This window comes from Telmatherina bonti (assembly GCF_933228915.1).
Source record: "Telmatherina bonti genome assembly, chromosome: 11".
Classification (NCBI taxonomy): Eukaryota; Metazoa; Chordata; class Actinopteri; order Atheriniformes; family Telmatherinidae; genus Telmatherina; species Telmatherina bonti.
The window spans coordinates 27,223,291-27,247,122 of record NC_136629.1 but is presented as its reverse complement, the minus strand read 5'-3'; positions in this window follow the sequence as shown (position 1 = coordinate 27,247,122).

Sequence of the window (23,832 nt, the reverse complement as noted above, 5' to 3'; positions counted from 1 at the left end):
CGGACTACTACTTCTATTCACTTACAAAATCTGCCAATAGATCCTAGAATACAGCACTCTGGCAACACTACACAACCTAATATACAATATATATGCCTCAAATCCAACAGAAATGGAGCTGAATGTCTTTTATTTTGGCTTAACCTTTTCAAAAGATCGCTTTGAATTTGCCAAGTGTAGATGATAATGTTGTAACCAGTTATGCTGGTGGATAGACCAGTACTGGGTGAATGAACTACAATTTGCATTCATGATCTGTAAGAGAACTGCAGTACAATTTGATTTTACAATTAAACTTTTACTATTACATTTGCATATCAGCAATAAGGAACAAGAGGTATGAAAACAGCATTTCTCTTCCTGACTGAGACAAGACCGTCAATGACATGATGTTTTAACACTCACTTGCCCCGTGTCTGGATTTATGTTTAAAATTATGGCGACTGTCAGAGTTTTATTGGCTGGCCCCTCCACTGACACTTGAATAGTTTACCAATTCTCAACATTCAACCTCAATATTGCAAAATTAGCAAAGCAAAACAGTGGACTCACATTTCAGTCCGGTAGCGCGAGATGTGAGCTGACAGATGAATCGAACAGATGACAGCAATATGTACATGTGAATCATTACAAACAGAGCAACTAAATACAACACGGAGCAATCGTATCCCTTGAGCAGGTTATAAAGGAGCTCTTGCAGCATCAAGACGGTGTTGAGATAATCATGGGATTAGGAAGTAACAGGCAGAAATTTGTGTTATTCAGTCTTTCATCCGTCTCATCATTTACAAGAAGTCAGTAATTGAAACAGTAAATGCAACTAATTCAGACATTTTGTCAAGTAAACAATAAAAAGCTGATTATAAGTCCAATGATTAAAAGCAATTTTTGGTCCTAAAACTGACCACTGCTTTCTTACCACACTTGTGTTCCCCTCTGCTGATAACTGGCAACTGGTGACTGTTGCTAATGACTGGAGGCTTGGTCTTTCAAGTGAGTTGCAATTACTTATTTATCCAGCAGATCATCATGCAGATTGGCTGTTTTATCATTTCTGTACATAAGTCAACATTTAATTTATGTCCTCTCTGTCATGAAAATAATAGTTAAATCAAAATGGTGCATGTAAGTGTGAAGTCAGGGTTACATAGTAGTAAAAACAATGACACCTTCTTCTATGTCTACAAATTGGACCTTAAAGTCAGGCTACATACTGAATTTAACGTAAACCTAGCTCATGTGGTGTATAGCATAATTCAGATAGTGACACAACAGTGTGCTTTAAAACACCCCATCACCTAAAACAAAGTGTCTGTTCTATTTCCCCTCCTCAGTTTGTTTTTTTTTTTCAAGGTACTTAAAGGTGACATTGAACAGGATGTGTGTTTATCTGTTGTCTACAAAGTAATCTGTTTGCATTACTGCTTGTATTTCAATACCCCCATTATGTATTAGAAAAGCAATTAACAGTTCATTAAACTTCGAAGGTGTTAATACAAGTCATAAGACTAAGCCATCTGTCGGATTCTCTCCCAAGCCTGACTTTGATACCATCCACTAAACAGCGTTCCTAACCAATTAAGGTTAAGGACTTGGTAATTTGAATATGAAAATAGCACATCTTCTGCTGGTTGGCTAATAACAGGGATACATATGGCGAGGGTTTGGAAAGTAATAATGAGGAAAAATAGCCTCCTTAATTTGTCTGATAAATATTAGGGAGGGAGGCAGATTGAGGCCTCAGGACTTAACATATGTCTGCCTTCAACCTCTATACTATGTTTCAAATGAGATGAGGAAGATAAAAACTACGGCATCAGGAAGAGTGTGAAACCACTTAGCTTAATATGTTATTAAAAAGAGCCAGAGACTATTTGAACAATGAGGGGCCCACCAAGTCATTTGCTATTTGTTGACTAAATAAATGCTTTGTTTTGTCTAATCTGTGAACACGACAAATGAACAGGGTGAACATGATTCAATTCATCATGTTTCTTGAGGATTTTGTGAGATTTGCTCTCATTAGTGGCTCATCTGTCAGGGAGACACTCTGATCCTGGCGAGAGAGAAAAAAAAAAAAACAAAAAAAAAAAACTGTCTCTCCTCATTTAATTGGGAGCCACACACGCAGTGAAAGAGACACAGCAGCTATGTCAACCTTTTACATCCCAAATTTATCTTCTAAACTCAATCCGTCAACATCCTAATTGGCCCCCACTTTATGATTGCTGTGCTGGCGCACTCTCTGAGGATCTAAAACTAAATGGAGTCATAAGCTAAACAGATAAAAAGTTGAAATATGTGATGCTTAGCCATCATAGGTTCATATAAATCTTAAACTGAAAGATAGGGATTAGATGAATGTGTCTGGAGATGCTCAAGGAGGAGGAGACAGCTTTAAAGTCTTGCAGAGTTTATCAAGGGCTGGCACTAAGATTATACAGTACGCAAAATTTGAATTATTATACACTATTAGTCCCCCAGACCATTTGACAGCTGTTAGATGTTTTCCAGAAAAAGAGGCAAATCTGTATGAAATCAAATAAAGGTGAAACAGGTAGCATTCAATGCAGCCTTGCTGAGTATTGACACATAATTCAAGGGGCTGGAAAAAGAAAGGTCTCATTAGTCTTCTGTGAGGCAGTAATGGCAGATCCCCGCGTAGGGTCACAGGATTGACAGGCTGTGCTCCCCCTCAGCAGATCTCTGTGGGCTTTTTATTGGCTTCCCCTGCTCACATCCTTTCTTCTAATGCTGCCCGATGGCCTGGTTAACCTTGGTGATGATTCTGAAGTTCTCTCAGTTATTAGCGCTGTAGGATGCAGACTTCACTTCTACACTAAATTTTGTTGATAACTGCGTGAGACAAATGGAATGTTTTTTTTTATGGAAATCTTAAATTGCCTTACCGTAGAACAAATTCAATGTGCTATATGTGTGTCTAATGAAGACTTGAAAGCCATTGAGTTTGCCAAAAGAAAGAAAAGTTTCTTTCTTCTACTTAATGAACAGGTGTCTACATAACACAGTCCACCCCACAGATGGCAGCATAATTAGCAGTCATTATGGTGGTCTTCAAGAAGGCCGGGATCTGTTCGGCCGCACGGAGCGCCTAACCTCTTCACCCCCAGACAGGGCCCACAGGAGGCTGCTGACACGTGTTGTTCTCTCGGAGAAGCCAAAGGTGGAGTTTCCTTTATACGAGGTGTCATCCTGATGTGCTGCAAAGTCTGAGACATGTGTTAAAGGATCAGAATGTCAAGGGCCTCTCTCTGGTCAAAGCAGAAATAAGCAGAAAGGTCCAGTGCGGAGGGCATTTTTATATGGTAAGGAATGTTTCTTTATAAGAAGGTCATGTATCACTGAAGTGCTTTATCATCAGATTAACATATCGAGCTAAATAAAAGGATGGTTAAGTCTGCTTGAAAAAAAAAAAGAGAGGATAGACATTATAATATAAAATATTTATTCATATACCCAGAGCAATAGATGTGACATGTACTCTGACTTGTTTGACCTTTAAATGAATACTTCTTTCTTCCGTTCAGAGTATGGCTGTGGATGTGGGTTGTAGGGTTGCTCCCTGTTCATGTCACTGTTCTACTCGACTACTCCTCTGTTGTTAGGCTGCTGGTGGGGGTGAAGAGAGGTTGCGATCAAGGATTTTCAATAAGGTGGTAATTTCTCCTCACTGAGAAATGAATTTCTTCTCATCTCATTCCACCATGTCAAATAGCAGCGCGACACGCTGTTTTATACTGCGACATTTGGTTAAACCGAAGCAGCTGGCTGCCTCTTGCTCCAGCCCAACATCCTCTGGATATTAAAAGACTTTAATGTTTCGTAGACATTAGATGTGGCTTCAGTACAGCACTTTAACATGTCCCTGATAAATACGTTCAACAAGTATTTGGCCTTTCTTTTTCTTATCCAATAGACAAGGCAGACTCTGCAGACAAGACTTACTCTGATGTAACCATATTATTAATAAAGGTTAAACTCACATGTGAAGACATGACCCTTTAATGCTTTTGACCGCACCACTCACCTTTTAAAATAATGTAGATCAGACAATAAATCCACTCAACTGATTAATGGATACAGAAAATGTGCTTTATAGTGCCAGGATCAGAAGGGGATGGGACAATCTTTACAAGATAACTCAACTAAAGAAATTAACTGTACTTATAACTTTAAAGTAACTAATTTGGCTTTTTATTAGCAAAAATCAAATATTGCTTTCATAAATACACATTTAACTGAAGTCTAATCACAGTCACAACCAAATAAAAGCATTCTCACAGCTTAGAATGAGTTATATATAAATACATAGGCGGCAAGTCTGCCGTGTTGCATTGCCATCTTTGAATAAGGAAGCCAAAAAGGGACAAACTTGTTAGCCTTGTATGTTTTAGCTGTGAATCCCTGTGTGTGGTCAGTGGATGGAGGCAGAGGAGGAGAAACAAGTAAAGATGATGTGGATCATTCAACTTGATGATTTCCATTGAAATGGAAGACCATCCATACCCTGCAAGAAAAAAAGGAAAAAAATAGCCAACAAAAGAAATAGAAACAGTACAACTGACACAAAGTTTGCAGCTTCCTGCTGGACAGGTAGATTAATTCAATCTCATTGTGAAGTTTATGCCTGTCGCCCAAAGCCGGCTGGGATAGGCTCCAGCTTCCCCGCGACCCTGAATTGGAATAAGCTGTTTGGAAAATGAATGAATGAATGAATGAATGTGAAGTTTATTTTGGTGTTATGTTAGAAACTACGCTGGTAGTCCAGCAACTTTGTTATCCTCCTGTTTTAGACGGATAATTTACTGTAACTTGTTGCATAAGGCGGCAGAGACGTCTGGTTAGTTAGTTGGCCTACAGTGGAAAAGCTCAGCTGAAACAGTTTTTAGATGTTGTTACTCTTCACAGAAGTCATAACAGCATGCAACAGTATACGTCTTTTAGCTGTATGTTCCAAAAGTTTTTCTTTGTATTTCAGAACTTATTTTTGCTGATTTTTAAGGTGGGTAGGGGTGGACGTCCTCCCTCTAGTCCCACAATTTCACATAGTGACACTAGCTATTAGCAGTAGCTTGGTACCAAATACTTGGACGGCATGCTTGTATTGGCATCGATAACAACACAGAATTGTGTATCGTTCTGTAAATCATCACCTGATTTACTTCACTCTAACTTGTGCATGTTGTTGACATTTTCACATTTGTGACTTTCTCTTCGGTAGTGGTAATGACGTGATTAAACGGCAAAGTGCCAGAAAGCACTCACTTGTTGCACCTGTTTGCATTCAATTAGGGAAACACTAGAACAAAATAATTCTGAAACACGGGGGTATTAAAGTGCTGTAAACAGCTGAGCAGCAGTAAAAACACTGGAGGACTTTAGTGTAAGTTGGTTCGCAGACAAAAAGAACACTGCAGCAATCAATCTAACGAAGACGATGATGAGTCAATGTCAAAGGCATCCGCTGTAGCCAATCATCACTAAAAACAGAACATTTTAAACAACAAACTATGTAATACTGTTTACAGATTTTATATCAGCCAGCTCAATAATCATTCACAGAAACCAGTCAACAAATAAAATCAATACAATATGGCGTTAGTCGTTACTGGATTAATTTCCTTCCATCCTTGGAAAGAGCAGTTTATTTCCTTTTTAGCAGAATGAAGCAGCTGCTGGAAGAAGTTAAGATTTGTAGGTTGTTTGCTGTCATAATTTATTCCTTTAAAGTCATAATCAGCCAGGATCAGAGGAATGTAAGAAGTTCAGCTCCATTGCTACTCTCCCATCAGCAAGTCATTATTACAATATTGCTGCTCTTAAGTAGCTCGCTGACTGGCTGACCAGCTTTGAAATACACACTAAACCACTTGCAAGCCTGCACAAAATGGCCAACTGGCTCATTGCTTTCAGTGATAAAATGCAGAAACTCACAAAAACGAGAACACTCACACCTGTGAACACAAACTTGTTTAGTCACTTAAAACTGAGGCATTGTGGAAGAGGAGTTTTTAAATATGTTGTAGACATGTGGAAATTTGTATTTTGTTTAGTTTTTAAGTAAACAGAAAGACAGTTTTACTACAAAACAGCCTGTTAGATTAAAATCATTGTCTTTACAGAAGAAAATAACAGATACATTCCTGTAAGATCTTGTCATAACACACATGGACATATAAAGCAAGTTTATTTTTATTATAATGAATCTGTAAATCCTCTCATGTAATACTCTTATTTGTACTCTTACTGTAATTTGCTGCAGGACAGTGTTTATTGAGTTTATCCCCTTCATGACGTGAAAGCATGATTACAGCAAAGATTTAGAATTAGATTTATTGAAGTTATTTAATGCTTTTGATTATTGTTGATTTATAGTAGAATTATAAAGCAAATGAAACTTTATGAGTTTTACACACAATACTGATAAGCACACCAAAACACACATGCACAGTATGGGCAGCCACTTAAATAAAATCCCTTTGTCTTGTGTTAAGCTCATTTTTAGAAGATGGGGAAATGGAGTGGATTTTTTTTCCTTTTTCCTTTTCATCTTTCGATAGGATTTAGGAAGCATGTAAGTGAGGCTTTCTTTGTTATTTACACCAAGGCCCAGGCCCCTAAGTTTATCCTGACTCATACGGGGACAGCTTAGAAGGCAAGGAGCCCTGGGAACAATGCCCCTTAGTGGAAGCAAAATGACTCCTGTGTTTCATCTGTTGTTATGGTAAAAAGTGGTAGCTCTAAATGACCACTTGTATGCATATGTGGATTGGTGTTTGCCTTTGCTCTGGCAGGGAGCCAGTGGCTGATCCTTCTGTTCCCCATATGGCAGCATTGTGGTGAAACTGCTGGACAATCACCCCCTCTCTTGATACCCCCAGGTCTCGCTGCTGGAAAACAAACTGTTGGTTTCACTTTTTTTTCAAAACCCCTCATGTGACCAGACAGCATTTTTTTTATTTTTACTGTATATTATATATATATATACATAAATATATATATATATATATATATATATATATATATATATATATATATATATATATATATATATATATATATATATATATATATATACATACACACATATACAGAGCATGGTGCATATATATATATATATATATATATATATATATATATATATATATATATATATATATATATATATATATAGTTACATACATATATAGATGTAAAACAGACATTAAATACACAGACTTTATTGTCTCGCTGCTGGAAAACAAACTGTTGGTTTCACTTTTTTTTCAAAACCCCTCATGTGACCAGACAGCATTTTTTTTATTTTTACTGTATATTATATATATATATACATAAATATATATATATATATATATATATATATATATATATATATATATATATATATATATATATATATATATATATATATATATATATATATATATATATATATATATATATATATATATATACATAAATATATATATACATACACACATATACAGAGCATGGTGCATATATATATATATATATATATATATATATATATATAGTTACATACATATATAGATGTAAAACAGACATTAAATACACAGACTTTATTGTCTTAAATCATTTAAGTCTTATGATCACTGCACAAATCAACTAAAGGAGGAATTTAAGCAAAATCCAGTCAGTTCGAAAGTTATCACTTGGATCTGGGGTCTCCTTTCCTCTCCACATCTAATTGCACACATATTCATCACAGCACTTGGTTCTTCAATAATAAATCACTTCATCTCATTGCTTAGTAGGTGTTTAAAATAAAGAGAGAAAACAGAAACCACAAGTGTGCAAGGCCCCTTGTGAAAATACCCACAGGCTCTAATAGCGCACTTGACTAATCAGGAATGAATTTTCAAAAGTTCATTAATATATGCAAATGCAGAGATACATTGAAATCTGCCAGATCTGCAAATATGCTGATGATGCAGCGACAGATAATGTAGCTGCCGTTGTTTTGTTTAAATGAACAATGCTTTCCCTGCAGACAGATAATGTGATTACCCGTTACTCCTCCTCGGCAGTTGGATTGTCTCAGTTTGCTGAAGTTATTGTGTCCTCCTTGTCGCTGTGCTCTGTTTGCATGGTTGTCACATCGGCCACCCTTAATGGAGAAATTAATTACCAATGGTGTCATTTCTTATGACACAGGAGTCAATTTGATCATGTTAACCGAATGAAAAGTCTACTTGATATGCCCGTCTGCTGTAATCATGATTTGATGGAGAGGATTAAAACACATTTAGACTATTTAACAGTATTCATTAAATACAAGTGCCATTATGTGATGTGAACTATTATTGATTAAAGAGGTCATAATTTCCACACTTAACCTTGATAAAAGTAGGGTACTGGAATTGATATGTCACACACATATAATAATAGCGTGCAGAAATCTGAATGTGCTCATTTGTAGGTTGTATGAATACCAATGACACTTTAAAAAAAAAATATATATATATTAAAAGGTTAAAAGCAGTTTTTTTTTAAAATATTAAAACAGCTAAACAGGGCGGTGAAAAAAGATGTATTAAGGAAAGTTTCATATTACTTTATATTTGCAGACATATACTTCTGTCCAAAATCCTTTATTCTCTCATCCTAATGTTTACAGTTTTTCCTGATTTTTTTCATCATCAACATCTACTTACATTATTGTTATTTAAAAATACCCTTGCAAGAGTTCCCTTGAACATTTCAGTCAAAAACATGTGATTATGTAAATATGTGAACATAGTTACAAAACACAATTAGCATGGGGTCTGATTTAAAGTTTCACACATTGCTGACCTTTACCTTTAAACAAAAAATGTCATTTTAAAAATTTACCTTTAAACAAAATGTAATTTTTTGTCTAAAACTGACAATATTATTCATTATTAAATTGATAATTATAATTACCTTATAATAATAATTTATTTATTTATTAATAATATTTAACAATTAGTTGTGTAGTCAAAGACATCTGTGCCTCAGATTAGCACACAAGGTGTACATCAACATTATTTAATGTGTTTTTTGTCAACAAATTTGGCATAGAAATGTGAGATGCACAGCAAACATGCCGACATATTATGGAGTGTGATATAAGCAATTAGAAGAGGTTGCAGGAGGAGACTAAGTCCATGGATTTAGAATTCTATCAACTTTTTAAATCCCTTTTGAATTATAATTTCTTTGGACCTGTCATTTAGTTTTCTCTCCTTATTCACATTAATTTTCAAAAGATACTTGATTACATTTAGACTAAAAGAAAATTGTCCATTTTAAATGTCTGGACAAGAAAGTGGCTTTCAGTAAATCTGTACATCTACCCAGCACGTTGACAAACAATGCCAGAAAACTGCAGTATTTGATTTATTGTCACAAATTTCTGTTGAAAAAATGCTGTTTTTCTTTTGATTTTTCTTTCATTGCTAATCCGGTAGCAGGAATTTCTATACAGAAATTCTACATGATGGGGTGCATGACAGTACCATACAATTACTTCAGCAGAGGATCTAAGAAGTTCTTCAGACTGTTTGCAGCACTAATGTATTTTGTTAACCTACTGCTGACTTAAATGGGAATCCCCTGCCTGCCCTGTGAAAACACACACTTGCACTCACGCAGACACAAAAACACACACTTTTAAACCTGTCAAAGGGCTCCTTTGTTCACGTCATCATTCATTTCTTTTTCTGCCAAAGTTCACCTCTAAGTCTACATTGGGCTCCCCTTACTAAAGCCATCTGAATGTTGCTTTGTCGCTCCTTGCAGGTTCTTCATAGAGCTCAGACGAAGCTTAACTAATCACTCATAAATGTTGCTGAGTGGATGTCCACTGCACACAGCAAAACAAATCACTCACCAGGAACACCCTAATTGGCCTCCAGGTCAAAGGCGAGTTTGAAGAGGAAAAATACAGTACTGTTTTAGGCTTTAAACAAGAGTCTTCCAAACAGTGTAAGCCAATATAAATATGTGAATGCACACATAAAGTCACGTTCGACATGGCTATTCTTCCAGATACTCGACACTCTGTAAAATAACAGCTCTCCCTCACTGTACAGGTTTGTGAATTGTTAAAGAGTAACAAAGCTGTTTTGTGCCTGGCAGATAAAAGACCTGTGTACCAGCGAGGTTGGCCACTCAATAAATATGTTGGCTCTTCTTATTACAAACTGTGTCCATGACAAAGGACAAACAGCTGGGGAAAGAAATGCTACATGGCAGGAATGGACAAGGGCCATTTTCAGCCTGGCTGGTCAGACACCAGCCCCTGAGCTGTCCCCGCAAAGGCTGTTTACTTGACCCACAGGAGCGAAAGAGGGAGAGAGAAAGTTGACGCAGTAAGCCTCCAGCTCTCCTTTCATCTCACACACATACAAACTGTCCTTACTCTGATGACAAAGATTAAGCCTTGGAACAATATCCTCAATGCTAAGGACAGGTCATCATTTACCCCATGGTACTCTTCATTATCCCTCACATGTTCTGTCCACCATCTCTTCACAGATATCTGCTTGGATGTGAAAAATCATGCTTACAATATAAATGTGTATTTAAATATCTGCTGATTTGTTGCTGCATATTAAGTTTTGATGTCATTAGACGCATTTCCATTTGGTTTAAGGGTTTAGATAATAAAAACCTGGATAACAAAATTGAACAACCACACAGGTATTATACAAAAAAAAAAAACCTGACTGATATTCTAAAGCAATTATATATTTAATTTTCATATAATATCCAGGTAGCCTCATTGCACATTCTGAAATGGTATTTTAGAAGATTCAATTCTTATGAACTGTAAAGCAGTTTAGTTAATGAATCAAACATGTCAGTTTATTTCTTGTCTAATGAAACACTTTATTCTGGGTTATGCTTCATCTTCATCATCTTTGTTTATTAACAATAATTTCTAAACTCATCTCAATGACCCTGATGCTATTAAATATATATATAAAACCATGAGAATGGTGAATGAAAGTAAACTAAATGTACAATGCCAGGCAACTACAAATTAATTCTCCAATACTATCCTTTACATGCTTGTTTTGTCACCCAACCCTGTTTTACAAGGGTGTTAATAATGCACATAAAAAGTATCATGTTGGGCCACTTCTTTTCTCAACTGCTGTCGATATCCTACTATTAAAATAAGGAAATTGAGTTAAGAAGATAAGTTATTTTCCCATTCTTTTCAAATTCAGACTCTCATGGAAGGGTTTTTTAATTAGGACAAAAGAAAAATGATTTCTTATGTTGTAGTTATAAATTCAAACAATAATAACATTTAGCTTTACATAAAAAATAAACTAGATAGACCAATTTTTGCATAAGGGAGGACCCCTGCTGGAGGCATCATTTGTCATTTGCAGTATTGTTCTGTTTGTTTGGTTTTTTTCTTTATTATGTATTAATGTTAGGTTTATAAAAGCTTATTTAGGTTGCCCCTCCGTGCCATGTTAAACTGAGTACAATGGTGAGGGTCTGCTAATTGTGTCTGCACCATTTCTCATTTGACTTTAGGTTAACAAGGGTAATTTTGGGAATAGTTCTGCTTCCCCTCACCTGAGATAATTAGCCTTTAAAATATTTTAACAAGCTTTAAATATGTTAAACAAGCTTTAACATATTTTTTAAAAAAAAAAAAAAAAAAAAATAAAAAAAAAAAAAGTGCTAAAAAGCTTTATGTGAACTTAAACCAAACTTACAAATTTTAAATATTTGTTGAGTTTGTGGAGTGACTTTAGTTCTATGTCAAAATGAAACAAAGCTGCTTATCTTACATTTACAATTTAGGCTTCTTAACATGATACAGACAGAGTGAGTGTTTGCATTGCTTCAATATTTTTTGTTTTATTTTTATCATCCATTTAAATACAGTAAACTTAGTAGTGTTGACAAAAAATATTTTGAATTACATTAATTCTATGCCAATGTCAGCACTTAAAATAGTTAATGGATGACCACATCACCTTTAAATGCATACTCTAATTAAGCATTTTTTTTTTGTTTGTTTGTTTGTTTTGGGATTAAATAGTACCAGGATTATTAAAATTACTGTCTGAATCTGCAGTTAAAAAAAGACACAATGACATTTGGACTATCAAATAGCTGTTGTATGACAAAATGAGATCTTAACTAAAATGAATACCATCTCCTGACATTTTTTACAATTCATTTGCATAATTAGGTCTTAGTTTTAATTTACTATGCAAATATATGCCCCTTTAAAATTGCATTTAAATGCGAACTGGATCCACTGTTAGGTCTAATGTGAGTGGATTAAATTACATTATCTGGAAAGCATGAGAAATAGTTCAAGGCTAAATAAGGGGAAAGAATAGCACTGATGATTTAGCAATATTTAAACTGAAACACTAACTTACTTCACAACATTAAAGTGTTGTATTAGCAATGTCTCACATAGAAAATATTTTCTCCTCTTATAATCTTGTTTTCACAGAGTCCCACAAGAACTCTGTGTTGAAACAAGAGAAAATTATACAGTATCCATTTTCTATTTTGATGTCCCTTCCTTATGAGGGAGTGTTATCTCTTGTTTCACGTTTTAAAAAGGAGTTGTGCTCAGGAGGCGTGTATTGCCATCTATTATTCTGGGAATCAAATGAGGGCAGCAACGGGGCAGTCGGGAGAGATTGAGCCTCCGGTCCAGTCCAATGGTGGCCTTTGTGGACTGAGGGAATACAAACTCCAAGACAGGACAAAGTCAGAGGAAATTGACCTGCTTGATCCTTTCCTTGAGAGGGAGGCGGCTTACGTCCTTTCATCTTTTCCCAGAGGCCCAGATCTTTGGGCTACACTTAACAAACAAAATACTGTCTGGGCCTTACTCCTTGTTGTGGATGTCTTTGGAGCTGGGAGATGCTGATACCCAGGGTGGCAGCGGGCTGGTAAGGAAGAGGAGGTGGGTGGGGGTAACTTGAGACAGACAGGCCTCTGGGGTAGGGAAGTAGCCAAAAGGGACAAATTAGCTTTAGACAATAGGGGACCTTTTCCATCAGGGGGATAATTAAACATTTCTTCATCAAAGCTGAGACAGTTTGCAAGCTGCTCATTTTGTAATTCTATCATGTTTACCCCTGAGATATGCTCGTTGTGTTTTTAATCCACCCCCACCTCTCACACCTTCTGCAATTCATCGCCATTGCAATTAATTCAGATTCAATTTGACTGCTGTTGTTAATTATACAGACTTAGCGGAGGTTTTATTACGCTCAGTGGAAACTGAAGCTGTACTACAGATTTTTCTTCTTAGCATACTACAAAAGCACTTTGCTGCTGCATTGCTAAGAACCATTCAGCGGCAAACACTTGTGAGGCTGATACAAATCATGCTCAGACAAACAGGTTATCAGTGATGGGCCGCAGCAAATAATATGGAGTCAAACATGCGCTTTTCCACGACAGAAATAAAGTGTGTTAGTTAAGTTATAATTCATCAAAAATACTAATAAAAAAAAAAAAAAACAACAACAAAACATAAAACTGACTTTTGCTTGCATGTGTGTGAGCAGTTCTTGTGCTGTGTGCTCAGATGGGGGTGATGCATAATGTGCATGCCTCTGAATGTGTGTATGGGTAAAAGACAATGTGTAGCGGGTCTTTTTCCTTGGCCACTGAGCTGTGGACCACAGGGTTTGTTGTGTGCCTTGAATCACACGAAGGAAGCTGAATGATGTTGCCCCAGCTCTCTGAAGGAAGGCCATGCTTGGCTGGATCCAGAACAGCCTTAACAGGATATCACAGAAGAAACTGTGGCTTTTGTCCAACTCCCCTCTTTAAAAAAAAAGCTGTGTCAAAGGGACTTGGGAGGGTGTTTCTTTTTCAACAGATGCTAGAACAGTGTGTAGTGGCTCTCTGGAAGACCATATCTACAATGGTGCCTATCTAACCCTGTGACATCATCAAAGAGCGTGCTGTGTGGGGCTGCCGGGCTGCAGTGTAAGATTCATGCCATTACAACGGCAGCAACGTGTCTCTTAAGGCCCCAGTGAGCAAAGCTGAGCACCAGTGCTTTCAACACCAATGGAGTTTTTTTTTTTCTAACATACTGCTGCAACAAGGTAAACCAAGGAAATGACTAAGAAAACAGTCCCCTCTTTAGGAAACCGTTTTGTAAGTTTGTACCATTGAAAACTTCAATAATTAAAGGTCTTGGGCGTTCTTTTGTATTGGAGTTATAGTATGCTACTTAAAATCACTATTGATTTTATTCTGCTTTCTTAATCCGTGCACTTTTACATTTTTTTTAGTCAGCATGAGGAGACAACCTGATATGTGCCTTTATATGCATGTGCATACAGTATGTTAACAATATGTCAGTATTCATGTGGGAAGCATTACAGTTTCAGTCAGTGTGTTTGTCAGGGTATAGCCGTGCTGTGAGCAGCCCATCCTTGTGAAAGCCATAGCCTTGGGGCTATAGACAGACCCCTGGGACCAGCCTGCACTCAAGGGGCTATTTGTTCAACAGAATGTGTTATTCTATCACAGCAGCCTGTCACAGCAGCAATCATTCAAATAGCCATTCATTTCTGAAATTCTGAATCCTGGGGCCTCCAGGAGCCTGTTTATTTGTTTAGTTTTTCAGTGGGCTCGTATCTTTGATTCATAGAAATTTAAGGTAATATGACACAGGAATCAATTATGTTGTTAGGCCAAATTTTGAAACCTATGCACACAGTATGCTTTAAAATACTGGTTGAAAAAAAAAAGCGGCCTTGTTAAGGGTTGGTTTCTGCCCAACATTTTTCACTGTTATGACTAAAAATAATACATTTCAGATCCATTATTAAGTCTAAAATTTTACAATGTAATGGAATAGCTTATATTATCAGCCTCAAGTGTCCTTTTAGTTGCTGTAGCATTCAAATCCCCTCCATCCCTGCTCTTGGATGTTTTTCTAATTGAAAGTGATATCTTAGTGCAAGTCATTGGTCAGAGTCTGTGAAGAAGTGCTGGCACAATAGACCTGTCAGGGTTGATGGATCGCCAACACAGCTGGGATGTACTAGGTCCCCAGACTCAAGCCAACATGACCAGAGCTAGTATGCAAAAACAGAAACTCACAGCTGTCTGGCTGCAACTCACACAAACATGTGCACACATGTAATCTCCAACACACAAACAAGACTAATCAATAGCATATTCCTCTGAGAGAGGAGGGTGTGCTAATATATATAACTTGGATTAAAGTGAGTGACAGCGAGAAGTGGAAGTTGTGAAGAAGTTTAGGATTTATTTATATAAAGTATAATCATAACATACTGTTCTAGTTTGGCTTGATCATAGCCAGTCATTAGTCCGAGTGGTGGAACCCCCACAGTCATGCAATGCATTTCAGTAACTCCACTTGTGGAAGGGGGTGTGGTTGTTAGTAAAGGGATGATCTGTTTGGGTCAGGATCGACCTTGGATACATTGTTAATTTGGCTGGAGTTTACAAACAAAAGCCAGCCTCCTAACAATGATGTCACTCTAACCTCAGTCAAGATAATGAAAAGGATTAAATATGTATGGATGATGTTTATTTTCACTCCATAATTCCGTGCAATAATCCTCTCACCTGCTGTGAACATTTCAGTCTAATCTTTGGCTTACTTTACTCTTTTACTACTTGAAAAACAAAACAAGGCACCCCTCTGGTGCCAATTAATTAGGAGGATATGAATATTTCAGTGCTCTATGATACACTGGTTGCTGCACCAAGCTAGAATTCACAACAGCGCCTAATGGAATATTGATAATGCAGTGACGTTATGTTCTTATTTTCTCAGCTTTCAGTGAAGGTGTGCATGTGGAAAGGGTTCATTCACTGTTCACTCCTTGTCCATCGGCCACACACACACACTCACACAAACACGCAAAGCAACAAACAGAGCAGAAAACAGGCAGAAAAGGTTACCAAATACTGAAACCCTTACAGACTGATCAAAGATCAAAATCATGTGAACAGAATGTTCAAACAAACATAGAAAAATTTCTTTTTAGCTTATTTCCACTGTGTAATTCCACTTTAGTCACTTTATAAGCTACCATTACAAGTCAGCCAGCTGTTCCCATCACTTGTTACGGTCCCATGAAAACATTATTTATATTCATATATTTATATATAGTATAAGTTAGTGTTTACTAGTGTTTTCCCAGCAGATCTTTTCTAAATTTTGTGAATATGTTTTTATTTCTGACCTGTCATTCTATCACAATTGCTGTTTAATGAACTGCCATTTCCTATGGCGTCTCAAGAACAACTAATAACCTGCACAGCCCAAATCACAAAACCTAATGCCAGTTAACATTACCAGTTATCATTAGTCGGGTTACAATCAGATAGCTTCCACTTCCCAAACACTTTTATACACATAAGGGTTTTCCTTTACATGCTCAGGATGGAAAAATACTGCTCTAAAATGCATTCAGCTGAATTTCCATTTAAAGCCCCTTAGTGGTAGAAATTACATTTAGTACAGTGAGCTCAACTTAACTTCATAAAAGGAATTTAATAAGGACTTTCAACATATATTTGCTGATGGATTTACAAGTAGCTGGTGGTAATTAGTCATGGCTCAGAAGTAGGTCGATTCACCATTGAGTCGATTAATCTCGATGTAACATGTATCAATTCAGTTACATTTAGTTAATGTTCAAAAGTGATTGTTTTTCATAATAATTAAATGACAGAAACAAAGCTGTAAAGTTTGGTAACAAACTAAAAGTTGCAATATTGTTCAGACATTTTAGGGAGATGGACTGGTCTGTCCTGCATGTTTGGAAACATTTTCTTTTTTATGAACATGAGAACAGACAAGACCTGAACAAGACTCACTTCATATGTAAGATATTTAAAAGCCAAAATAAAATATAATTGCAATACTAAGAAAAAAAAAAGTGACAACAGCTTTGTTCCCAGCCCATGTTGGAAGTGGTTGTTGTTCCTAACTATTGATAACACATTTTACCTGAAGAATCCAGGGAAACATTTAAAGACAATATGAAAATGTCTTGGAATTATTTGTGCTTCCACATAAATAAAAAATAGGGGAAATCACTTTGGTTACTTGAATGAATGGATACTGAATGGAGTATAAAGTAGTCTGAAGATTACCATGGAGTGAGGAAAAAAATCCCTTATTATGGAAAAGGATGCATGAAAATCTTGATAATTGTTTTGAAAATTACATTGCAGCACACTGAATGGAAATTGACTTGAATCTTGAAGTACCTAAGATGGCACATCTCTAGCTCCATACCATTAAGGGAATCTAACCACTGCTGTGGGTGGATGTCTCTTCTAATAATGGTAAAAATAAAAGCAGCCACAGTCTTGTTCATGCATTTTTACACCTCCTTTGAAAATCCATGTATGTCATACATGAAAAAATAAGTGCAATACTTCAAACATTAATGTCATTATCGAGTTGTTCAGTTCATTTTCACTGGTAGAATTTAGATGAAGGTGTTTATAGACAACACATGGGAAATATTTAGGACGTCAGAGTCAAATCAATGCCAACAAAACATTTCAAGGCTGCTGTTTTTAAATTTATTCATTTAATTATTATTCATTTTCATGCCAAAACCCATAATTATTTTCACATTAGCACCTGCTGCTTTTCCCATACACGTATGTTTGTTCTGTCTCTTTAATCTTCATCATCAGGTGGGTTAGCTGAAGCAAGGCCCTGGTGTTTATCAAGAAAGAAAGTCAGCTTCATATACCTTGCATTGAAAACCGCCAGTTCTAATATAAAAGAGATGCATATTTTGTCTCCCTCCCCTCTTCTCTCTGGCAAGGATGATGCTGCCAGAGCTTGTGTTATTCATGGACACACTCATTTCCTGCAGCAGCACGGTTCGATAGTGAAGCTGTAAAACAGTTTCAACTAGCCATAAACACATTTGATGAAAACAAATTAGGTGCGAGAAATATAACTGACGGAAAACATAACAGCCGGCAATGGAATCACATTAGAGGGGGACGCTAGATGCCGCTGCAAATAAATGCACATTTAATAAATGGAGAAATACAGCACATGAAGCCCTATGTTGCCAAAGCTTATTCATCATTTAAATGTCTCCCACTTTTTTTTTCTATTAAATCCCATATTAAAACACCTTGCAAATAAACGTGAGGTTTTAACAACTTGACAGCTCACCACTACGGTAACCTGTTGATGCTCTCGTGGAAAATCGTTTTAGGTCAACTTACTTCCTTTCAAATGAAATCACTGAGGGCAATAATCTTTTGACAACATGAGCTGAAATCTCTCTGATTTGTTGCAGCGCTGCAGTGTGCAATACTATTCTTGTTAATGAATTTTTAATATCCTTAATGACAGGAGAGGAACGATGTAATTAAAAGAGCAAGTTGGGAAAAACGCTGACTCCAACACTTTATGGGGACCATTTTAATGTTAGTTTAATTGGAACTAACACATTATCTTAATGAACAGATTGCCTTCAAGGAGACCATTTCCCCTCCCCTTCAGCAAGCTCAAACTAGCCCATATGCACGTCAAGAAAAATCGTCTGCCTCTTTGACGCAATGAAAACATGGATTTTGAAGAAAAGATGTTTGCATTGCACCATTTTACCCTTTTTAGAAAACACAAATCCCCGCTGTGCATTCTTAAATTAAAGGAATTAGTAGTTATGTGGTTATTGTGAGCAGGCCTGGATTGCATGGATTTTGCTGCATGAAATACATGCATAAAGCAAAGCTTAGCCAACTAACAGACATATTGACCACTCAAGCCTTAACACTGCTGGCACCTGCACACCTGTCATTGTCCAGACAATGACCGTGTGCAGCAACAAGAAACACACTGTGAGGTTGGTTAGGGTGTTTTAACACTAGAAAGCTTTGGGCAGTTGAGTTTAATTTGGGATTTACAAGTGACACTATGCCCCCATGGCTGTCTTCTCTCTGGGCCTGGTTTATGGAGTGAGACAGTTGGGTCTTTTCCTTGTGATTAGCAGGCCTGCAACCAGCCATGCACACAGTATTATAGCTCACAGCATTATGTATCAGAGTTTACAGACCCCCGCCATCTCCACTTGCCTTATTATCAACCAATGACCAACTCCCGCCCCCATCTCCCCTCACACCTTTGGAAGGTCAAGCTTCTCAAACAAGTCAGTAACGAATGAAGATGTGTCTACTGTGCGCCATAAACAGCAAGGAAAGCAAGAAGAAATTTAGGACTGTTTTAGAACTTAAGTGGGGCATAACAAATGAATAAATAAATGAATAAATAAATGAATAAATAAATAAATAAATAAATAAATAAATAAATAAATATTATTTCATGATTTGAGGCTTCCAACAAATGGGGGAGAGCAGAGTATGAACTGTGAACAGCCACATGACGACCCGGCGGCTTATCTGGCAGAGGCTGTTTGGCTTAAGCCCTGGCATTAATACACTGATAGCCGACGGAATAGCCAAGCATAAAATGAATGTGAAAGGATGAAGAAACAACAAGAAAAGAGAGGAAGAAAGGGGGCGAAAGTGGTTAGGCCTCCAGCTTAACAGACCAGAAATATAGAACTACCAAAAGCATTACAGGGGAACCCTTATTGATATGTGCGTGATTTTTTTTTTTTTTTTTTTTTTAGCAATGTTTTTGTCACTGCTTTCCAAACAAAATAAAAAATAAAAAAAAATAAAAAAAAACTTTTAGAAAGTTGTCACCACATTTTAAATGTGCAGACACTAAGGAGTAACAAACTTAGAAGAATACATGGAGTTAAAACAAAAAGCATAAAGATCTGTAACTGAATTTGAACAATAACAAAAATGTGGTGAAAAAAGGCACAGAGAAGAAGACATTCTCAGTACAGCCTTTGCAAGCAAGCCCAGTCCTGAAGCTTTTATCCCTTTATTTTATTGATTAAAAAAATCCCAGAGGCACTAAAACGTACAGTCAGTGATTAATGTCCCTCTCAGAAAAAGAAATTATATGGAATAAATTAAACTACTGCAGCAGCAAATTGAAAAATAAGAATGTAAATGAGCTTTGAATACTTAATATCATAGAGAAAAATAGGCAATGAGGCCCAAAAATGATGAGGGATTAGCACAGAAACATGACATTAGCTCTAAATGGCAAAGAGTAGATTTTCTCTACTGCCAAGATTTAACTGTCGCATCTGATTTTCTGCCAGGTAAATGAAAAATGGGAGACAGTGTGCTGCAATCAAAAGCTGTAACCTTGTTCATAAGGTGAAAAATATGTACTCAGAGCTGCACATCAGTACTTCTAGTTTTAAATAAAATAATTAAAAAATAATGCGTCCTAAAATACAATTAGTTGGACTAAGTGGCACATTTTTATTGCATGATTTTAAAGTTCTGTGTACAATGTGTTTTATAGATGTAGCATTTGTTGCAGCAGCGCAAGACAATTTCCTACAGTTGACAAATAAACAGACTACACAACAATTTCTCCTGGAATGAAGAGACATATTGATATTGACCTCTTATCTTCTCCTCCCAGTGCCGTATCTGTGCAAGAACACACAAGTTCATATATGGTGTGGTTCAGCTTCCGACCTGCCTCCCGCATCATTCCTCTAGTTATCCTGCAGGGGAGACGAAAGGTGTGAACTGCATCATGCTTGGTTCTCTCAGTCGGAACCTTTAATTATAACTTCACAGTATCAGTTACAGCAACCTTGCACAGATGCTAAAACCCTCAGAGGCTTGACTACTCTACCTTATTTAATCTGAGCAGGAGGCACCGAGACAGTACCGTATCATCAGCCAGTTCAATCAGAAAGCAAGGCCCTGCATCAGGGTCCAATCACAGCACAAAATACACTCAGTCACATGACCAAGCTGTTTAGCATCCTTCATGAACACTCGTTTTATTTTTTTGAGCATGCATTATTGTTATTTGCTTCTTCCACGTTGCCTCTCAGGCTCCCGCGTTCCAGAGGATATAGTGAGGTCTGTGCGTGCAGAGCTAAAGATGCTATAAAAATTGCTGAGGTATAAAATCGAAAGTGCTCAAGCTGTCTGCAACTGGAATTGCTGGCTGGCTAAGGCTAGTTGGAAATGGTAAAAGATCCCCAGCCAAGACCTGATAATGTTATAAATCAGACAAAGTTTGGGCTTGTTTGTTTACATATTACAGGCTTTACAGTGGGCCGACTATACCGCACAAGAAGCTGTGTTTGGCCCAGGCTATTGTATGGATCATAAAACTAAAAACATTTAATGCCAGTGTGATTCACCTACCTATGTGCTTGTTCACTGCTAACAGTGTTGACATTATGACAGTGTGTGTTATGAAAACAAACAGCAGAAAATAAAAACAAGGATGTTAAAAAGTTTTTTTTCCTTTAAAGAAAAAAAAAAGAAAAACACAAATTCAGCAGACACATGAATTTGTGGATGTTGTTAAACATATTACACAGTTGCAACTAAAACATTTTTTCTTGCCAGTCTATGGTTTATGTATACAACTGGCAGATTAAACAGAATAATGAATAATTTTAGAATTAAAACAAAAAGAAGAAGACAAGCATTGTAAAAACCCTGTTTAATTTTTTCAAAACTACAGATCTGTGTGTGTCTATGTATGTATAATTCTTTGCTGGTTCTCTGATATATAACGTGTTGCACCTGAGAATACAGATTTTTTTTTTTTTTTTTAAACACCCACTGATGTGTTACCAGTCTTTCCAGGTGCACTGTGAAAAACACTTATCCTTAAGAGAGATCAAGCTTATCTTATCAGTGCTTACAGTTATAGAAGTACAGTAGAAGTACACTCAGCTGCTCATGCAGACCCTGCTTACAGGAGATCAAACGCAGGTCAGAGACTGCACCTCCTTATAATCCACACAAGTGTGTCACTGTACGTATGCGTATGATTGAGTGTGTGTGTGACAGTAAAAAAAAAAAAAAAGAGAGTGAGTAAGAGAGCTTGAGCATTTCTCAGTGTGTGTCAACAGCAGTGTTCTGGTTGTTTTGTGACAGTGAAAAGCAGAGCACAGGAAATGTAGCACGATGCGGCCAGTCACAGTTGAATTTCTTTAGCGATAAGGAGTGAGTTTTTTTTTTTTTCTTTTTTTCTTTACCCCTCAACACCTTGACAATCCATCCCTACAATACCAAAATTTTCCAAGGTTGCATCAGTAAAGTAACACCAGTTTTCTCTCTCTAAGAGGCAAAATGTTGCTAATCATGGCTTCTTTTTTAACCTGCACCTTTGCTTTTTTTTTTTTTTTTTTTTTTTTTTAAAAAAGAGATAATTCAAAAGAGCATGCATCCAGCCTGACCCATTCAACTTGCACCCACACAGTTGCACGTGCACAAACATATGCACACAGCAGTGGGGGGAAAAAAATGAAGGATGGAGGAAGGTGACAGGTAAACAAATTCAGTGTCATATTCTCCTGCTGTCTTCACTGTGCCACTTGGCATTTTAATGGAAGGGAATCTGATGTAACATATAGTGGTAACTACAACAGCAGCCTCGTACCAGAGGGGGAAAACTTAACTCTTCAGACCTATGCATTAAACATATTGTAGAATAGAGTGTAACATTTATCACTGTCATTCCTAGAGAGTTTGTGTAAATTTAAATGCGCTCAAGCGTGCTGATTCTTCGCCACCAACCCCCCCACCACCACCCCCTCTGCAATGTATGCGTACAATGCCACCCCAAAGCCCATTTTCCTGAAATCCTTCTCATTGTTCTGCACGACCATACCACCAAACAGCTATTCATCTTTGGGGAATATGCTGTACAGAAATGTCTTTGTATATGAAGCCCTGTTTCTCTGTTCCACGTTTTATAATGCAAAATCTGTCCTCCTAGCTTTCACAGTTTAATAAATAAAAAAAATAAAAATGAATGAAAGAATATATGTTGAACAAGATTGCACATTTATTTAGCTGTAAGGCACATTTATCAGCTAATTTTAGCAAGATGGTTATAAATGATGGCCTTAAAAATGAGTTTCTGGTTATGTGTGGTATTTTTTTATTTGTCCATTTTATTAAAGCAAATTAGATTGCTTTATTCTATTAAAGTTTTCACTCTGACCTACAGAAAATCACAAATTGAAAGGCCAAAAGACAATTAAGTATAACTTTGTGGATTATTCATGGCAAGTACTTTTCCAGGATTGTGAGCTGGGGTAAAAGGGAATAATAATGCCTTTAAGTGTGGAATATATCGAGACAGCAGTGCGTAGCAGCGCCAGATGACACTCTAAGCATTAAAATAAATTACCTAACCTTTACAATTTGCAGTGCCAATAATAGGAAAAATGACAGATCATGGGTTATTATTCACTTAGAGATCTTATACATAATAATGTCATCAATAATGGCCGAGATGTCATGCCTCTTGCAGCTTTTAAAAAACATTTAAGGGAATCACTTTATTTTAAATCATTGGTCCAAGTCCACACCTCAACCACTCAGCTGGAAAAACAGGACAAACTCTTTAAAAGATTGTAAGAAAGATGAAAAGAGAGCAGCAGCAAAAGAGTAAAGGGTGTTGAAAGAGGACGAAGGAGAGAAAGAAAAATGTGCCACATTAAGTTTCTGTTACCAAAAGGCAGTCATGAGTCAATTCACCACATAATGCTGGTAGAACTTGACTGAAGAGGCATTTCAGAGCTGTTAACGGGTTAGGTTGTCAGCAACGGGCAAAAAGCAACTATATTTCATTTGACAAATAATGGAATTATCCTGAAAGGTTTCAGGAGGATGGTGGTCTTTCATATTTGCCCGGGCTTTGAGAAGGAGTCATACTGC